At 33.3% G+C, this 18,816-nt stretch overlaps 1 protein-coding gene and 2 non-coding genes across 3 annotated transcripts in view; 2 read left to right on the top strand and 1 right to left on the bottom strand.

The window, feature by feature from the left end:
• Window positions 1–18,816, top strand: part of LOC106135694 (dopamine D2-like receptor) — an 81,598-nt gene that overhangs the window by 8,218 nt on the left and 54,564 nt on the right. The gene's annotated exons all lie outside the window — the stretch shown is intronic.
• Window positions 1,668–1,739, bottom strand: Trnap-agg (transfer RNA proline (anticodon AGG)). Its single transcript has one exon. It is a non-coding gene; the product is annotated as a tRNA-Pro (tRNA).
• On the top strand, window positions 16,934–17,005 carry Trnap-agg (transfer RNA proline (anticodon AGG)). The gene has a single exon. It is a non-coding gene; the product is annotated as a tRNA-Pro (tRNA).

The following is an 18,816-nucleotide window of genomic DNA, read 5'->3' as shown; positions in this document are numbered from 1 at the left end:
CGAACCTCCGTAAAACTGCGCGCTCATCGAATATTGATTTAACTATACCGTAAAACAACCGTATAAGTTAACGAATCTCCAACAAATGATTAGGTTAATTAGGTTTTTCTTGTTTGCCTATTTTTGCCTGTTTGTTTTAGAAAAGCATTCGACGATATTCTTATGAATTCCTTGGTGACCTAGTTTTAGAATCCAGACTTTTAAGGCAGATAGAAACTGGACTAGGTTTTATAATTATCAGATTAATCATAATATACTGCAGCTTATATTAAGAGTAAGTAAGTGTGCCTGCCATTCCATAGTTTTGATTGTATGTGTGTATGAATATACCTAACCTTTAGCTGTCGTTATGAATGTTAGTGATCATTTGTGTTAGATAATTTATTCTGCTTTTATATAAGATATTGCATAAATATTGTAACGTTTCTACTTATTTTTCGCCATTTTCAGTCCTAAACCCTTCATCAAATTGATTTACATTCTCGTTTCATTTATTCTTTCCATGCGTGATTTGATTTGATTAATTTATTCAAAAAATATGTTTTTCTGTCACATGTCATAGGCTGCGAGCTAAAGTCACATTACCATATTATATTATACCTCTCTAGGTATAATATAATAGAGTCTTATAACCATATTCATACACGGAATGAAACAAAAAGGATAAATACATTAATTATTTAATTAAATCATCTAAATCTCCCTTCTCATCATGGCGAGTTTTCAGTTTTACCTTTCGCCATCAAACTTTAGGGCCTGTGGTTTACCTTCTTATTTTCCTCTTTCTATTTGTTCCGTTTTACTGCTTCTTCAGTCATAAGATCATTGGCACGCCAGGATTTCTATCGAATCATCTTAATCATTCGTGCAATGTTTTCTTAGGTCCTATGTCCTCTAATTGTTGACGGATTTGCGACTTAACTATTGGGCATTATTGGCTTAATCCTGGGCAAGACCACAATGTAAAATATAAGTATATCTACGTGAAGCGACTGCCTTTTTTTCAACTTGCTGACTTTACCATACTATCTTGGATCATAGTTATGGTTGATGAAGGATTAATTACGATGTTTTCCCTTAAAATAATCCATTGGCTTGCTTAAAATTGTATATATGTTACTCATTGGTGCATGGCCTTTCAGAGGGATTTGAAGCCCGTGCCTACCTCTTAAACATCGTTTATCTTTAACCAATATACCGCTGACCCTTTGCTGCAAAAACGCAGTATTGTTTTCGCTTCATTATCCTTTTGTAATTCATTTGTTGTTTAAATAATTCACAAATGAAAGATACTGGTTACTTAGCTCTTGGACTAAGGTGGTGCAAAATGATTTGAATTGCAAAACGTGCTTTGTGTGAAACACTTTGTTGCCAATGAGCCTTTGAATTTGCCAGCTTTTAATCTGATACCGCAAAATGCTAAGTAACTAACAAACTAAGTACACATTAGTTCGCCTTGTTACACTCTTAGGTAACTCATAATAGTAAAGTCGAGTCACGAGTTAAACAAACTTAGTTTTTTAAAGAATGTTGAAAAATTAACAATTAGAAAAATGCAAACAGCATCCAGGGGAGAAGTTCGCATAATTAAGTGAAATAAGTAATAAGAAATAAATAATGAACTTCAAAAAATTGTGTTGATGACCTGTGTAATAAAAAAGTATTATGGGCTCGTCCGGGATTTGAACCCGGGACCTCTCGCACCCTAAGCGAAAATCATACCCCTAGACCAACGAGCCGGCTACGTATTCATGCCAATTTATTTATGTACATAATAATGATTATCTTACGCAACGATTGCAAATTACCTTGCATTAATAAGTGAAAGGAAGTGTAGATAAGTGATTACTGGTACACTGCAATACGCTTTGATATGATATATTTGTAAGCATTAAATTTTGCTCTCATCTGTACCCTTACGGTTTTATAAAGCCAAACACACATAAAAAAAATTTTTTGTTTAAATTTCGTGAATGATTATTGTTATTTAACCGTTCTCCAGACTAAAAAAGGCATAATTAAAGTTATTGATCGTTACTTCTTAAGACAAAAGTTTAGGACTGACAAATAATTCATATACAGTAAAATCTCTTTATTCGCGGGGTATACGTTCCATAAATATGCCGCGAATACAGAAACCGTGAATACAGAATGGTAATTTATATGGGTTTATGGGGATACGTTCCTAGATACTCTCCAAGGCGTAAACAATCAAGCATAATTCTATTTTCACTTTAAGCGGTAACACAGATATTTTTGTTTAGAAACGCGTTTCTCAATTTTTTTAGTTGACATTATTAATTACGAAGAACGAAGAGAGCAGTAGAGACGTGTTACTCGAGCACAATTTTTGTAACGAATGTGAAAGATAAAACAATAAAATAGGCAAAGCGCCTTTTACCAAATAACGGATCATTAACATTTAAAAATATACTTTATTTTTTCAGAAATAAGGTGGCTTTCTTCTGTTTGTTTACATTTTCAAAAACGCCAACCGCGGTGTTTAAGGCAAATGCGACAAAGGCGGCTTAGGTCAAAGTGCTCGGTGGTACCATTTGACGGCACTTGCAAAATATATTGCCTTAAACACCTATTGGAATTTTGTATGAAATTTGAGATCCGCGAATAAAGAAATTTTTTGCCGCGAATAAAGAAATTGGGTTGCATTTTTTTAAACCGCGAATAGTGAAAACGCGAATGACGGAAGCGCGAATAGGGAGCTTTTACTGTAGTTAACAACAATATGTAATAATTTTCTTACTCATTTCTTGGTATTGCTTATTTATTCTACAAACAGTCCAATTACATAATTTTACCTTGCTCAACCAAGGCAAGAACTGAGCGCTCTGCCACGCACGATACAAACGGCTTAAATAAAATGCAGACATAGTGACAAAAGTCTAAAAGTTAGTTAAATTTTCAAGTTATTACATAAGCCCATTAACAATCTACGCAGGAGGACAAGCAGCTGGCACGCATTATTTTTTTCTTATCTACCAGACCAGCGTGGAAGCAAGGCATTTATGAGACTAATGAAATACGACAGGATAAGATATTTAGATGTAATATATATTGACATACCATTTGTGTCTGGTTCTTCCTTCCTCGATGTGTGTCATCTGTATTTTCGTGTACGTAAACAATAACATCCCACGATTGATATTTTGTCGACATGATTTATTAATGACACACCCTCAGCCGTAAGAAAATATTATGTGGCATTCACAAACAAATAGCGTTTGATTTTCCCTAGGCCAGTAGGAAATACATACAAATACATCTGTCACGTCTTCATTTCATACGGAGTAAACAGAAAGTAATCCTAAGGTACTAAGTGATGGAATTGAGATTCATATTTTAGAGACCGGTTACTATAGTTCGCTAAAAAGAAGAATCCCTAGTTGTAAGACTTCCTTTTACAGTCTGTGCGTGAAGATAAGCGACTATCACTATATTTTATTCGCAATCTTAAGCTAGCTTATAATTTATAAGAAATGGAAGAATAAAAGATATATCTAAAATTTATAGCTATAGTTGAGAGTGTAACACTTTTCTTATCAACATCGATATACTACTCACATATCTCGAGCTGTAAAATATTTTTAACAGATTAATAATTTATTCCTTTAAAGATAAGATTTAACTCGCGCAGTTAATTTCTATCTATATAGTAACATAGAAAAAATTACACAAAGTATTTTTGATTAGACTATCATAATTTCGGTCTCATAAAGAGTGATGTACATGGAAAGAAGAGTATTTCGGAATTCGATTTCAATATATAAAATATTTGCAAATGATAATAAACAAAATGCAATGAGCCGACTTAAATTCGAACACCTGGGAGCCCCAGTACCAATAGCAGCAATTCAATTGCAAAAACTGATAATGCTATTACTTCATTGCTATAAAGAATAGAATATTTAATTTTATGCTACGTTTTACTTATATAAGTAAATATAAAGAAAAAAGCAACTTACATTTGACCTTGGGTATTTAACAGATTAAGATAATAGGGTCTCGTGGTTTAGACGTGAAAGCAAAGAAAAAACAGACAGACTTTCGCATTTATATTACCTAAACTGGATTTCTAAAATACTCGTAGTAGAGACAGATTTAAGCTTCTTTGTAATTTTAGGAAAGATTGCATCTCCATTTATAACCATACGAATAAAATTAAAAACCGAACTTCCTTTGATCTTGCGATGCACAAACATTTCCACGTCTAACGATTAGCCACCGATGTGTTATCGTTTTTTCATCATCCCGGCCAGGGCAGAAACGAACTTTTCTGATGGGTCTTATATTTTTATCCATATATTATTATAAAATATACCTAGTATCGTTTGGTTTAAATGTCGTAACACAAGTTACGAACTTACTTCGAGGCTAACTCAACCTGTGTAATTTGTCGCGAATATATATTTCTTCTTTCATTCTGGCAGCTTATAAACTTAGTGTGTACCAGCTTGAGATTGTTTTTTCATGCGATGGACTAGCAACCTGTCACATTTGAATCTCAATTCCACCAACAAGCCAAGTGACCTTACAGTCTTTCCAAGAGTTGGCTCTGTCTACACCATAAGAGATAAATGCGTGATTATATGTAGGTATGTATCTTCAAAGAAAAACGTTGCCCTTAATTTAATCTTCCATAGAATCTGGAATTAAATGAAGACTATAGAAGTGTTAAACACCTTACATGTTTTTTTATAACTATATGGAATGTAAAATTACATGTTTAAATATCGGTATTAAATTGAATGTATTTTAAACAATCCAACATCGTAAGTTTAAATTAATATTTGTATAGTTTTGTAACAATTTCCGTAAAAGAAATACGATGCTAAAAATCTAGTTACTTTGAAACAATTTAATAAAAGCATTGGAGAGAGTTTTAATGATATTCGACTTCGTGAAAAGTCAAAGCCAAAAGAAACTTTTAAGAAAACTATCCGATAGTTTGAAATATAGAACGCCTTTCATTTGTGATATCAATTTTTTATTACAATACTTAAGAGCTTTTTATACTACTTAATCCAAAGTAGATTTAGTTTCTATTACACAGGGTTTAAATTGCTTTTGAAATATTAAAATTCGAGAATGATGATATCCGAACTAATCACAAAACCGGGCAAAGTAAAGAGATAAAGGTCGAAAGACAGACCCCGGGCCAGTAGCACTACGGTGGAGGGTGCAACTGGAAGGTATCAGCTATATGCTAGGTACTAGTTTCAGCTTATATTTTTCCTGTAATCTTTTTAAAACATCCCAAAAGATGATTTGCGAGCCAATGGATTTAAATTGAGTATGCCGAAGACAGCAAAAAGTTGAGAAGTCAGAAGCCAAAAGACGGACTCCGGACCTTGAAGCATTATCACGCAAAGATGAGAAAGAGGTATCAGCTGTGATAGTTGTGCAGGTTTTATGTTCCCGTGTGTAGTGCTTGCATTAATATCGGCTCCATAATTCTCACTCAGGTTTAAATCTTGGCTAGCATTCAAATAGAAGTTTCGGTATAGCCCCTTAAATTGCTTACACGAATTTTATATCGAGGTAATTTATTGTTATACGGTCAACAAGGCTACCTAGTATTTACTGAGATTGCGATAACGCAGTTCCTTTAACTTAAGACCTTATAAATTTTATTATTCTCCTTTGTGATATTTGACGTCGAATTCAAATTTTTTAAAAGGCCGGACGAATTTCTAATTTTACGACATTCATCGGAAATAGATGGACTGGTCACATATTTTTTGTCCCATTGGTGCCGGGAACCACACGGCAAAATAATAATTGTTAAAAATTATATTATATGGGTGTGGGTGTTCGTTTTAGGTACATTATATCATTAAATTTTTATCAGATGTTAAATTAACTTGATTTATCGTATAAATCTTAGTAGGCATTGTTTTTAGTAATAAACTATAGAAATAGAAACAATATTTACTAATTGTACAGCTTAAGTATCAAAAACGGCGTCATTAGTCGTATTTCATTTTCGTATCGTTTCAGTACCAACGAAAACCTTTGACTATAAAATAATGTGACTACAGAATAGGGGTCAGATATTGTCCATGTTAAATAATATTTATGATAGAACAGTTTTATGTACCATTAGTCCAATTAAGTACATTCATTTTAAAATAAATATTCCAACATATATTTCAATCATTAAACCCAGTTGTCAATTATACTTAATTTAGGGGTTCCAAAATTGTAACCTCAAAAAATTTAATCAACGTTTATTCAGAAGTTCATTAAAGTAATATTCAATAGAATAGGTATATAAATTTTTGAATAAAATATAAACATATCATAAAAAAATTGAAATCTGTTTAATCACTTTTTATGAAAGTCGTTCAGGTTAATAAAATAACACAAGTAGGTACTTTACATTCTAGGCTCTCCATATTTTACACCGCAGGCTAGTTAATTATTCTGAAAAAACGGCCATCGGTCCGAAGGTCACTCCTTCCATAAAGGAAACGAGTTTTCGCCATAAATCTGCCTGTAACACTTGATTACACGCCTGTACGTAGCCCGCGGTATTTTAAGCGTACACTCGACAACACAAGCTAATTGCACTTCGTTGAAAAGTCTATAAATTAAAGCTAATTATTCGAAATTAATTTACTTGGTTTTACTTTTTTAAACTCGGTTAAGTGTTAAAGTTATTTATGTTAAAATGCAAAAAAGTAGGTTGCTATAAATATTAACTGTTGTATAGTTGTTGCGAGTACGGTTCTCTATCAGTTACCTATTTAAAAAAATATTAAAAAACCGAAAACTGAATAGGTACCAAGGTAGTCTGTCATGGTTAGAAAAGGAATGAAAATAGATAACCAGTCAGTTATAACACAAACATTCTTATGTTTAATTTCTATGCAATAAAAATATTACAAACAAACAAATATAAACACGAGAAAAAAAACCCATATTGATTGCCATCGCTTAACTATGAGTATTACCAGTATGCTATACTGTTTCATATTTCACGATCTTCTATTGAACAATAAAGCATTAAGGTATTTACTAACTTACCATGCAGGAAAAAAAATGAGTTTTGTGACAACAGTTTGTAAAATACAACCAAGAGTTTAGATATCTATAATTGTCCATAAACCAGGCTACTGTTAAATCTTCTGCTACTGGATACTCTGTAGAACTGTACTTTAATAGCGATGAGTTTCTGAAATGTCTGACACTTATCTTGGCAAAAGTTGACAGAAGATTGCTAGAAAGTATGTCATCCGAACAGTCGCTAAGATTTGCTTTGCATCGTCGTAGCAAACATAAACCGAACTCCGAACTAGAATTTCGTGGTGCAGAAATTTACTCAGCATATTTTTAAAGTGTGATCCAAATAGTTTTAACGAAGTATGTCAGAACCAATTTGCTTGGGGCTGGCACATCTCTCTAATGTGAGTTTAGGCGAGGCGTGCGGTATGAAACACTTACGGCATCAAACTTAGTAATAGTTGTGATGCTGTAGTTGGCGAGTCATTTGTCAACATTGTCAGTTGTGAACTTGTCGCGACGTTATAATCTGGCTTACAAACTTGATATTTATGGCGGCATAATGTTTGGTTCAGTATCAGTTCCATGCTTGTCTGTAGTAAAGGAAATCTTAGTATCTGCCGGCTCCTTTTCTTCTTGTTTGGATAGTAAAAGTTAATGAAGGGAAATACCGATAAACTCAGGATTCTTCTTTAAGGCGATGATATATATATTTGTCTCACCAAGGATGATAAAGGATAAAGACATAATGACATGTTTGTGTTAAAACTGGTAAATACAAATCGGGAAACGAAATAACTATTGTATAGTTTGAAATGGCGTTTTTTAATCCGACTTTAAATAAAGCTGAAAGTTGAAAATTTACGATCGCTCCCCTGCCCACGTGAGCTAGTGAAATATTTTGTACAGAGTAATGTGTTTGCGCAGAGGCTGCCCTGTATTTATTATTTATATATACATACATGTGCGGCTAAAACTGTACCTTTTTTTCTTTGAAAATTCTGAATTTCCTTTAACCCCCCAAAAGGTATTTTTTGTACAATCATAGATTTCTTTAATCCAAAGAATGGATCGTAAGATAGTAGCTAATTTGTGTTGAGGTGTAATTGTAATGCTTCATTCTTAAATTGGAAGTGTCAAATTGACGCGCACCGTTGCATCTACAAGATTTTGTGAATTTCAAAAGGGTTTACTCTCGTCTTTTTTCATTTCAAGATGTTAGTATGTAATATTAAATTTATTTTATGAGCTAAAGAACATGTTTACATACTGGTAATGTAATGCAAACATGAGCAAGAAATAACGAATATGACGGAAATTTATAGGTTCCAACATCAATATATTAGTGCTTGTTCTTAATATTTAATTATTCTGTGAGATAGATCGTATCGAAATATCGACAGCAAATTAAACAGAGCAAGTGATCGGCTCGGAACGAGTAAATAAAACTGATAAATTGCTTTAGCTCTCCACGTCTACACTTTCAGTTTTTATTCGTTCATTTTTCCGGTGTATTTTGGCATTTATCGATATGTTTGATTTTCGAAGTACATGCATATGATTAAGCCTTTTAGCCGTAGTGGAAAGTTAACTACCTCTTTTCACTTGCCATGACTCATGCATACTTCTTCTGCTTCATCCACACAAGTTCATCGAGTTAGTATACTCTTGACTTGACTTTTCACTAGAATGTCTGCGATTTGCTTAAAAATTATATACTTTTTAGCATAACGTGGATTCAAAGCTTAACACCTTTTACTAGTCAACCAAATGGTTAATGTAGAGAGTGTGATAATAGAATTATTAATTTATCTAAGCGAAAGATTATTTAACAAGGCCCAGAATCTATCAAAACTTAAAATATTTTATTCTTCATAAACATAAAAAAATATTTTGATCTACCAAAAGTAGAGTTGGTAAAATAAGTGCCTTCGTTTTTGTTATTTTTCCTCGATATCGTATATCCGTGTCCTATCAGATATTAAGTACTTACTTCCATTAAGTGCTGTAAGTTTAAATAATATAACAAACCTAATAATGTGCGTAAGCGATTTAAGTAGTTGTTGTTTAAAAAACCCCTGATACATGTGTGATTCGAATAATATTGCAGAAAGAAGACATATGATCTCTTTCTACTACGCTTTTATTGCCGACACCTTCCTGTTTTGACAAGATTGAGTAGTTATGATCGGCACTGTAAAAATCGTCAGAAGTTCTTAAAATTGAGAGTCTTTCCTTAGAAATCTATCAGGCAACGCTGTCGGCCAATAACCGCTAGTCTAAATCGTGCAAGCAAAGACTTCACGGATTGAAGTATATATACTCGTACAACCTCCGACACATTATCGGAACCGTCGGAGCCGCGGTTCCCCAGGCATAACCTGGCGGAAGATCTTCCCCTTGTGGCAGTCGAGCCCATGTTATTGCTCCCGCTATAACTACATAAAATATTTAGGCACATAACAATGAAATGTTAAAACGTCGAATAAAAATCTTATTTCACGTACTTTCCTACAGAACTCCGAATTCCAAGTTAACTATTTTCAATTCAAATCCTTCGAAATAAGTCGAAAATCTCACCTGCGTACTACGTAACAGTATCAACAACTTTTTTAATTATTTCCCCTCATTTTTATGCCAGAAACGAAAGATTCCAACAATCTGAACTTGAACTTTATAACAGCTTTTCGTGTGTTTGGGGAATAAATCTTTCTCGGTTGTTTTTCATTTTTGGCAAACATTTCGGTAATTCTTTAATCGTGTTTGGCGATATTCAGAAGCGTAGCTATAATTGTGAGGTAACCTTTACATATAAAGGGGTCCAGAAGGGATTGGAAACTGATTATTTTTTCATGCATTTCAATTATGAGATCTTTCTTTCTTTTGATCTTATTGGAACACTTTTATTATTTGCCCTAAGGTTTTGGGTATCCTCGCATAATTAGTAATTTTTTTTCTACAGGAAAATTTTGAGACATTCAGATTAATTTCATTACAAACGTATTTTCATCTTTTGCCCAATTTTTCTTTTTGGTGATTGCTCTTTTATTTTACAAAGATAGGGTATTTTTTTTAATTTGACGTGTCAGGTATGAGTATTATGTTGTAGAAAGACATATTTTTACATAATCTATCCTTGGAAAATCTCAGAAAGATGTTGCAGCTAATGTACTGAAACAGTTTAATGAATTTTCATTTTAATTACCCACCAAAATACACTCTCATTTCTCAACATTGCGCTGAACCTTCTCACGATTTTATAAACCATCTTTAAATTTCAGAAACCACATTCTAGAAATATTCGGAGAATGAAAGCAAAGCAACTGATACCTACTTTGTTGCACTGCGTCGTTCAAATAGCTGGGGTTTATGCCGAAAAGCTTTTATAATTAAAACATAAGTCCATTAATGTGAATATCTCGCCTCTTTTACGGTCGGGTAAATAGAGGATGGCAATAAGCTGTGGTTTTGAAATGAGTCTAGTCTGTAGTCTGTAATGAAGCATAAAGTATATTAACGTTTTGGGAGTCTTGAATTTTCTCTCAGAGCCAAATGAGAGGCAGTACTGGTAAATAATGTTTTCCTTAATTGTTTCAAAATTAAAAACAAATCTGGAATCACATAAGTCAAATTGGACTAAAGCTGGCCAAGTGCGTGTCGAACCAAACGCAATGAAGAGTTTCGTAGTTAATGTTGTAGCAAAAACTTGAGGAAAATAATCAAGAGGTCATTTTAAAAGCGTGTAGATGGTAAAATTAAGTTTTTAAATATCACAGACAAATTTCATATTTCTCACCATACTTGGATAATCCAAAACAAGGTAACAATTACGTAGTTATTCTGCAACACGTAGTGACTTCCAAAGGATCCTTAAATTCCAGACTGTACGACTAGAATATAGTTAGGATAGATTTCCCCTAGGATGAGCGTCGATGCTTATCCAATGTGACTGTCGTCAGCATAAACTACGGGCTTGTACGACCATGGATACTGAAAGCACATGTACAGCTGATGTCAAAATTTAATCCATGAAATTTTTTATTTACTCAACTAATTATGATTAAAATTATTTTATCTGCTTTCTGACTGATTTCTTATATATCTTTCTGATATATTTTTGTACATAAACATTTTATTCGCAGCTTTACACGCAAAAAAATCACAAAATTCCGAGAAGATTGGTTCAGTTGATAATGCGTGAAGAGGTAACAAATAAACTTACATTCATATTTATAATTTTAATTCGGATTCCTCCAAATTGTTATCACGATGGCACGTGAAAAGAAAGTGATTTCTTGTATGCAATTGGTAGGACTTTTCATCCCAGTATTTTCCATCTTTTCGTGTTCCCAGTTGTACCCTCCGCCACAATGCTTCCGGTTTTGGGGTCCGCTAATTAACCACAATCTATAATTAGGGAATTTGTCACTCGGTCGGTAAAGTTTATGCGCGCCATTATAATTCAATGCACCAGTAACTAAGCCACTTCTGACGTTGATTGTACACACAATGCGTTGTTGGCCACACAGTATAAATGCATGTGGTATAGTGAATAAAGTCTAAAATCGGTTGCGTAATAAACTGTACCATCAATTGAGAATTTGATGAAGCATAAATTGGACTATATCAGGTTATACTTGTAGACAGTATTTGTTATTTAGATGTCCAGTCTAGGCAACAATCATCTCTTTCTCTCTTTTCTACTATAAAGAATGAGTTTGCTGAAGACATAATATTAGAATGATACAAGTACGTAAAATCTGATTTCTTTAAAAAAAATCCTTTTCTTACAAATACTGCTTGACCCACCTTGTCAATTTTAGAAACTGATAGAAAAAAAGTATCATTCAACATTAAAACCTGGGGTTACTATATCTATAAACAAGCTGTGTTACAATCTGATAAATTTATATCCTACACTACCAAGTAGAAAAATATATTAAGTGAATTTTTGGAACCCTGTAGACATCGAGGACAGTCCCGGCTAGCCCTTTGATAAATACATCACTGAATACAATAAAGCTGTTACTAGAGGATGTTTGTCACGCCTACGCAGGAACATATGGTTAGTTATGACTTGAGTTTATCATTGATGATGGGGAAACAAACAAAATATAACTCAACACTAGCTCAAACTTGATGAATTTGGTGAAGGTGTTGGCTTACTTTATGACTTTGGATTTACGTTAAGTGTGAACAGATAGTTTCAATTTCAATGAAAAAGAAAATACTTTCTTATTTACTCTTGTACTTTTAATAAGGATGTATATACATAAAATCAGTTTCACGCCTCTTTTCCAAGCGGTATGCAGAGACTATAGTGCAAAGAAACAATAGAAATTATCAAAACATAGCAGCCCATTCTAATATGAATATTATTATAATAGACATCTGAGATTGACTTTTCTCTCCAAAAAGAGAGTTTCTGACAGTTTATATTTATATTCGCCGTAAGGGATTTCTGAATCTCTCCATCTGACATGGGCTGCGTCGTTTCCTGACATCACAAAACATCGGTGGTATAAAATCCAGTAACTATATTCCGAAATTTAAAAAGTATTTTTTTCAAGTTTAACGTGTAAACTCTTCTGACTTTTAATTCAACTCGCTACATATGTATGTTTCTAGATAAACCTTTAAATTAAATTGTATTTAGATCTGGAACCTGTAAAGACATATGAATTAAAATTATAAACACATGAGAGGTAGATCGTATTCATACATTGATATATGCAAAATACACTTTTGCATTCATAAAAAGATTGACTCCCAACAGTAATAAACACAACTAGGTAATGACAAAAAGCGGCACTCTGGAATTGGTAGTGGTAACTTTATGTTGTTCTTAAAGCTTTATTTCTCTATTTTAGCTATTCTACTATAGAGCTGACACCCTCTGAGTGGCTTAGCTCCATGCATCATACTCGAAGCGTGTCTTGACTTAGTATGTCGGTCTATATATTATCTTGAATTTAGCTTTATTGTCAAATAGCACTTATAAGAATAAATTCGAAGAAATAACGTCTTATATTTCAGAGAAACAGTAAATATATTCTATCCAACAAAAACAACCAATTTCAATAGATTTTATGAAAACAATTTCGAAGATAAGGAAAATTAAAGGAAATGACAGGGCAATTCTGATTTTTAATTTTTATAGAATTTTATTTTTCTATTTACGTTCATTCCCTCTTATATATTAATAGCATACGTACATATAATCAAATATTTATTCCCTACGGGATAAACAGAGCCAGCAGTCACAACTAGATAACAAGGTCACGCTCAACTGTATGCTTTTACCAGCAACTTCGGCCGCGCGTATTTAGCGCTACCTTTAAAAGTATACAGGATTTTACGAATAAATAATAAGATATTTTACGGGAACGAAAGGTTCTTCTTCAAACTCTTCATTATGTATAAGTAACATGTCAAGAAGATAGTCCAGTAGAAAACGTACAAAAAAAAAAACAAAGTTTCGCATTTATAACGTTAGTTGAGATGATTGATATTAATAGCAGACGATTTGGAATCATTAACTTAAATTTAAAGTACATTTCTCATGAAAAATTCAATAGATGACATTAAATCAGGACACACATTTTCCCTAACAAAACAACATGATTCTCCGTCACCATCGCTTTAAACTTGCCATCTAAATTTAACGAACCCAACTCAACCGTTTCGCGAGGAGTTCTTCTTCAAAACCGCTCGCAACAAAGACAGTAATTATAGACTCCTTGATCGTTAAGTCGAAAACAATATAGGTCCCATTGAAAGAGCAACAACAAAGGAGTAACTTAATTCCCTCTCGGGGTTCGAATCCCCACGTACGCAGTTTGTTTACGCAACACAAAATGGCGAGTGCAGAGATTGACCCAGTTAAGGGATCACGGCTGTTGTGGACAGTTTTAGGAATAATAAAGTTGACAGTCCAGACTAAGCTCGTTTTTATAGGACTGGATAGGAATCCTTTTGGACAAAAAAAAAATTAGTAAATTTGTCTGGTATTTCTGCCATTTTGAAGGGGTCTGATGATTAAGATCCAGGGATGGAAAAGTCAGGTAATGAGGTAAACAGAGTTATAGATGAGAATGAAACTCGCAGTTCAGTGATAATGCTTTATACTTAATTGTTCGCTAGGAAAGTGCCAAGGACACACATCCATAATACATGCCTCTCAACGTCCATAATAATGGTCAATATTTCTCTACTAATCCCTGTGTGTCTGTCGGAGACTTCACATTGATTACACAAGCTTAGCTCTCATGTGAATGGAACAACTACTATATTCATTAATTCATACATTTATATAATCACGTCACGTCTATATCCCTTGCGAGGCACACAGAGCCAGCAGTCTTGAAATACTGAAAGGCCACGTCCAGCTGTTAGGCTCAATGATAGAATTGAGATTCAAATAGTAACAGCTAGCCCATCGCCGAAAAGAAGAATTCCATGTTCATAAGTTTATCCCTAAGTCGCCTTTTACATCCATGGGAGAGATATACTGTATGGTTAGAAGGAACTTTCAATTAACTTTCTTTAAAGGGTATGCAAGTAATTTTAACTTACAGTATTATGTTGAGTTAAATTGATTTTCGATTTATAACGGTTCGTTTGTTCTTCATAAAGAAAAACAAAGAATGGAACTACATTAACTTTTAATATCGGAAAGTGTATTATTATTACATGTTGCGTTTCTATGTACATTCTTTTTGGTAGCTGTTATTTGATTGAATAGAATAAATTCTATTTATGAACGAACAATTTATTATTCGGTGTTATTTTCCTTTGATTTTCTGCTGAATTGGTAGGGAAGATAAAACACTGTGCAAAGTGTTTCTTATGCAGTTTTTAAGTCAGTCAATGGAAAGTCATATTAACTTAGGGTCATTTTTGAAGGCTATAATTATTCATTCTTAATGGTAATTCTTAAAGCTAATAACTTGTCAAAATCTCTGAATCTTAATCAATCCAGTAAAATGTGATATGACTCTAGCGACCATAGGATGAAATTTTTCTTAAAGGGTAAGAGAAAGGTATGCGTGTGTGTACCTATATATATTTTTCTTTCCCTAAAATAGGTATAACTGTTTGATACTTATGCGATTCAATGAGCTAAGCTAGTCCCCAAGATAACCTCACCACCATATCAATGCTACTTGCAGAACAATGTCTATTAGAAGATTAACTGTGCCAAACTCAAACTGAATTCTGAATCAACTAGCAGCTGAGTTCAGTCTCAAGTGGCGGAATTACAATTTCTAGTCCAGGAAATGAATTTCTTAGTAGTAATACCAACTGAACCAACAGTTCTAAGACCTAAGACTATAGAATGAATTATCTAGCAGACTTTGTTACACGATAGGTAGGCTACCAAGGCTGGTTATTATGAAGACATGATGTAATAATGAACAACCATCAGAATGATGATAAAAGTTTCAACTATAAGTTTGTATAAATAGTGTGGATAAACACACATGTGTATATTGATTTCTAATTTAGCTGAAAAGCTTCAAATATTTCGGCGGCCACCTCGCGGCTTTTTACTGGTTGGTCTGAGTTTTGGATATACATATATTTATAGTTTTTAGTTCACAGAATTGTTGTTGAGGTTGAGTTAGTACTAATGGAGGCATACTCAATCTGTGTAACTGTCTCATATAAATATATATATATATAAGTATATACTTATGTGGGTGAAAGTGTGGAATTATATCTTAAATCTTCTAATTTTATTAGACGTCTTCAAAATACATCTTTTAACGTTTTACATCGTACCACAGACTCTATTCTATCTTAATGTTGACAGCATAAAAATAATAAAGAGGTCAGCTAACAAAAAGGATTTAATATAAAGAAAAAACAAATCTTCTCTCACATATATTTATTTAAATGTAAAATTAATCGACTTGCATTTTTAGTTGTCTAAAAGTTCTATTTACCTACGCTTATCTTTTATAAGCAATAATTTTTTTGGTATTTTCATATATAAATAAACTATCACTCATACCAAATGCCAAAACACTATGACAACATTATTTGGCGCCAACAGATCTTAACAGAAAAAAATATATATTAGCCTTACATAAGACGAATGAAGGTATTTTATGATTTTGGACCCTTTCCAATTGGGATCATGAGATACCGAGACATGTATTACAGACGTTGTTTTATTATTCTCTTTAACCCTACGTACATGTGTCTTTTTGCGGTCAGCAGAGGGTTAGGCATGATCATATAATTCTTGTTTGACGTCGTTTTGATCCTTAGCATAATGATATAGTCCGGTGTCTGTCCATTTTGGGTAAAACGTAAGATTTTATGTGCCGACGCGTACCTACGTCCTTTCAGTTTATTTACGTACGTTATTTGATTATAAACTTCGGATTGTCATTTAGGTTAGATGGGATAGCGACCTGTTTGTTACTTACGAGTATATACGAGTACTATCCGAATCTTAATTCCATTACTAAGAAATCCAAACTGAACGTGGCTTTTAAGTGTTCTCGGCTATTAGCACTGTTAGTTAACAGTACCATTATCGTATGGAATAAACGTGATGTTCATGAATCTTTAATATTTTAATCATAATGATTATATCTTTTTCTCGAAGGAATAGACAAGAACTACATATTTCGATTGACACGTTCCCTATTTTTTGTTAAACACATGCCCTAAAAATATTAGCAGATTAAGAGTTTTATGTATCACATTTGATTAACATATCATTATCTTAATCTATTTATAATATCACTAATATAATGAACTCAAATACATAACGGGTAATAAAAACCAATTATATCCAGTTTTATGGCAGGTTACTATAACGTGGTTAATGATTATAAAAAGTGAAAGGCAACATTATACAATTTGAAACAGAAGCGCTATTTCGGCTCTTTCATCAGTTGGCTCGTTGGTCTAGGGGTATGATTTTCGCTTAGGGTGCGAGAGGTCCCGGGTTCAAATCCCGGACGAGCCCAAATAAATTTTGTATATTTTTGTGAAAATAGTTTGATTATTTTGTGTTCGTTTTAATTTTTTATTAGGGTCTAAACTACTTTGGGTATTTTGGGTTTTATTCAGGGGTTTTCGAAGTATATTCATAATTTCGAAACTTAAGAAATGCTTCATGTAACCAGTTTTGTGCATGAAGTAAAATTAACTGATGATAAAAAACTCTATGCAAACGCAAAAAAATGAAACAAAGGCAAATAAAATCAAGTAGATAAAAAGGGATCTATCAGTTTCCTGTTGGCCTCCATAAAGTGTGCTCCTCTGATCAAACAAATGGATGGAACAAAATGAAAAGGGTTGTTTTGTTTGGACTCTAAAAAAATGAAAAAATAACTGTTGCATTTGATACTATTACTAGCTTTCGCCCAGGAGTTTGGTTCTGAGAGCGCTCATAGTATGTTTCTATACGATGCTCTTCGGTAAGGGTTAGGTAAATGCTTAAACATCCAAGCAACTGGATGTTTAAGCATTTCCAAGTTGGGTTAGATTTCTCCGTATGATTCTTCACTTGCCTCTTGGGGATCACGGTCATAGTAAATGAATCCCGGGATCCTTTCTAGGAGATCACAACTAGACTAACATCGAAAGGCTGATTGATGGTAGAAGAAATATACATCATATAACTTCAATCCTTTTCCTTACATATATTAAAATCATGCTTTCTCAAACGGAGAGTTCTAGAAAATTCTTTTGCTTCATCTCACCAATTATTCATTCAAACTTATCGATTTAGGCTCTTCATTGACAAGAAAGTCTGCGATTTGATCAAGGTTCGTTCTTTTAGTCCGATCGTTTCTATTTATACCCTTGTGTTTTTACTCCTTTTTTGATGTAAGTAGAAGACTAAAAAAAAATACCGATATCACTGTCTTGACAAGGTCACTAGCCCGAATGTGTTTTGGCTACTTGCCAGTTAGGGACAGTTAAAAGCATGCTTACAAGTCGATAAAGTTCCCGCCACGAAATAGATAGTCTCTATGTCGCGTCCTTTCGTCCTTCCAGTTTTAACTCTTGCCTTAAAAAAAGACTTCTTGCTAGTAGCTCTTTATGACTAGTGATGGTATCAGCTCCATAAATATCCAGCTCAATAAAAGGAACCATATATGATGTGTGACGACTTCTCCACGAAACCTTATCTTTTTTACACCTCATCTGAGCAATAGTTCTATACGATGTTTCCCAAGTAAATGGAAGCAAGATAAATGTTTATGATGCACCAGTTTGCTTAATTTCTTACTGAAGTTTATATGACATTTATTTGAGATAATGACAGGTTCTTCTATTAATTTGTAGAAAAATTCCAAGTTGTCGTTTATAATTTTGTATTGACACAAAATTATATTTTGATTGCAAAATGACATCACATTTCGCATGGAAAGAAAAACATCAGGCATGTTATTTTACTAACCCAATAGATTTTTATCGTATTTATTTTAGTTTATTTGTTGTCCCACTGAAAAGAAAATCTTATCATCTCAAATGCACAGTATGAACAAATATTGAACACAATTCCATCGAGTACGGTTCACTGACAGGATTTCATTTCCCGCCAATAAACTCATTAACCGGATTTCAGTTAGTTGGTGTTTGATTTTCAACCCGAATGTACCGTCCCACATTCAGATGGATTCTCGGTATGCATGAAGTATTGAGTACTGTGAAATAGTTATTTGTTATTCCCTTATCTGAAGACGAAAATAAAGACCATGAATGTGCTGAGTGAGAAATTACATCAAAAGCTTAATATGCCAATTAATATTAGGAGTTTCTAGAATA

Source organism: Amyelois transitella, chromosome 15, assembly GCF_032362555.1.
Source record: "Amyelois transitella isolate CPQ chromosome 15, ilAmyTran1.1, whole genome shotgun sequence".
Lineage (NCBI taxonomy): Eukaryota > Metazoa > Arthropoda > Insecta > Lepidoptera > Pyralidae > Amyelois > Amyelois transitella.
The sequence above is the reverse complement of the archived record's forward strand: the minus strand, read 5'-3'. Positions and strand labels throughout refer to the sequence as shown.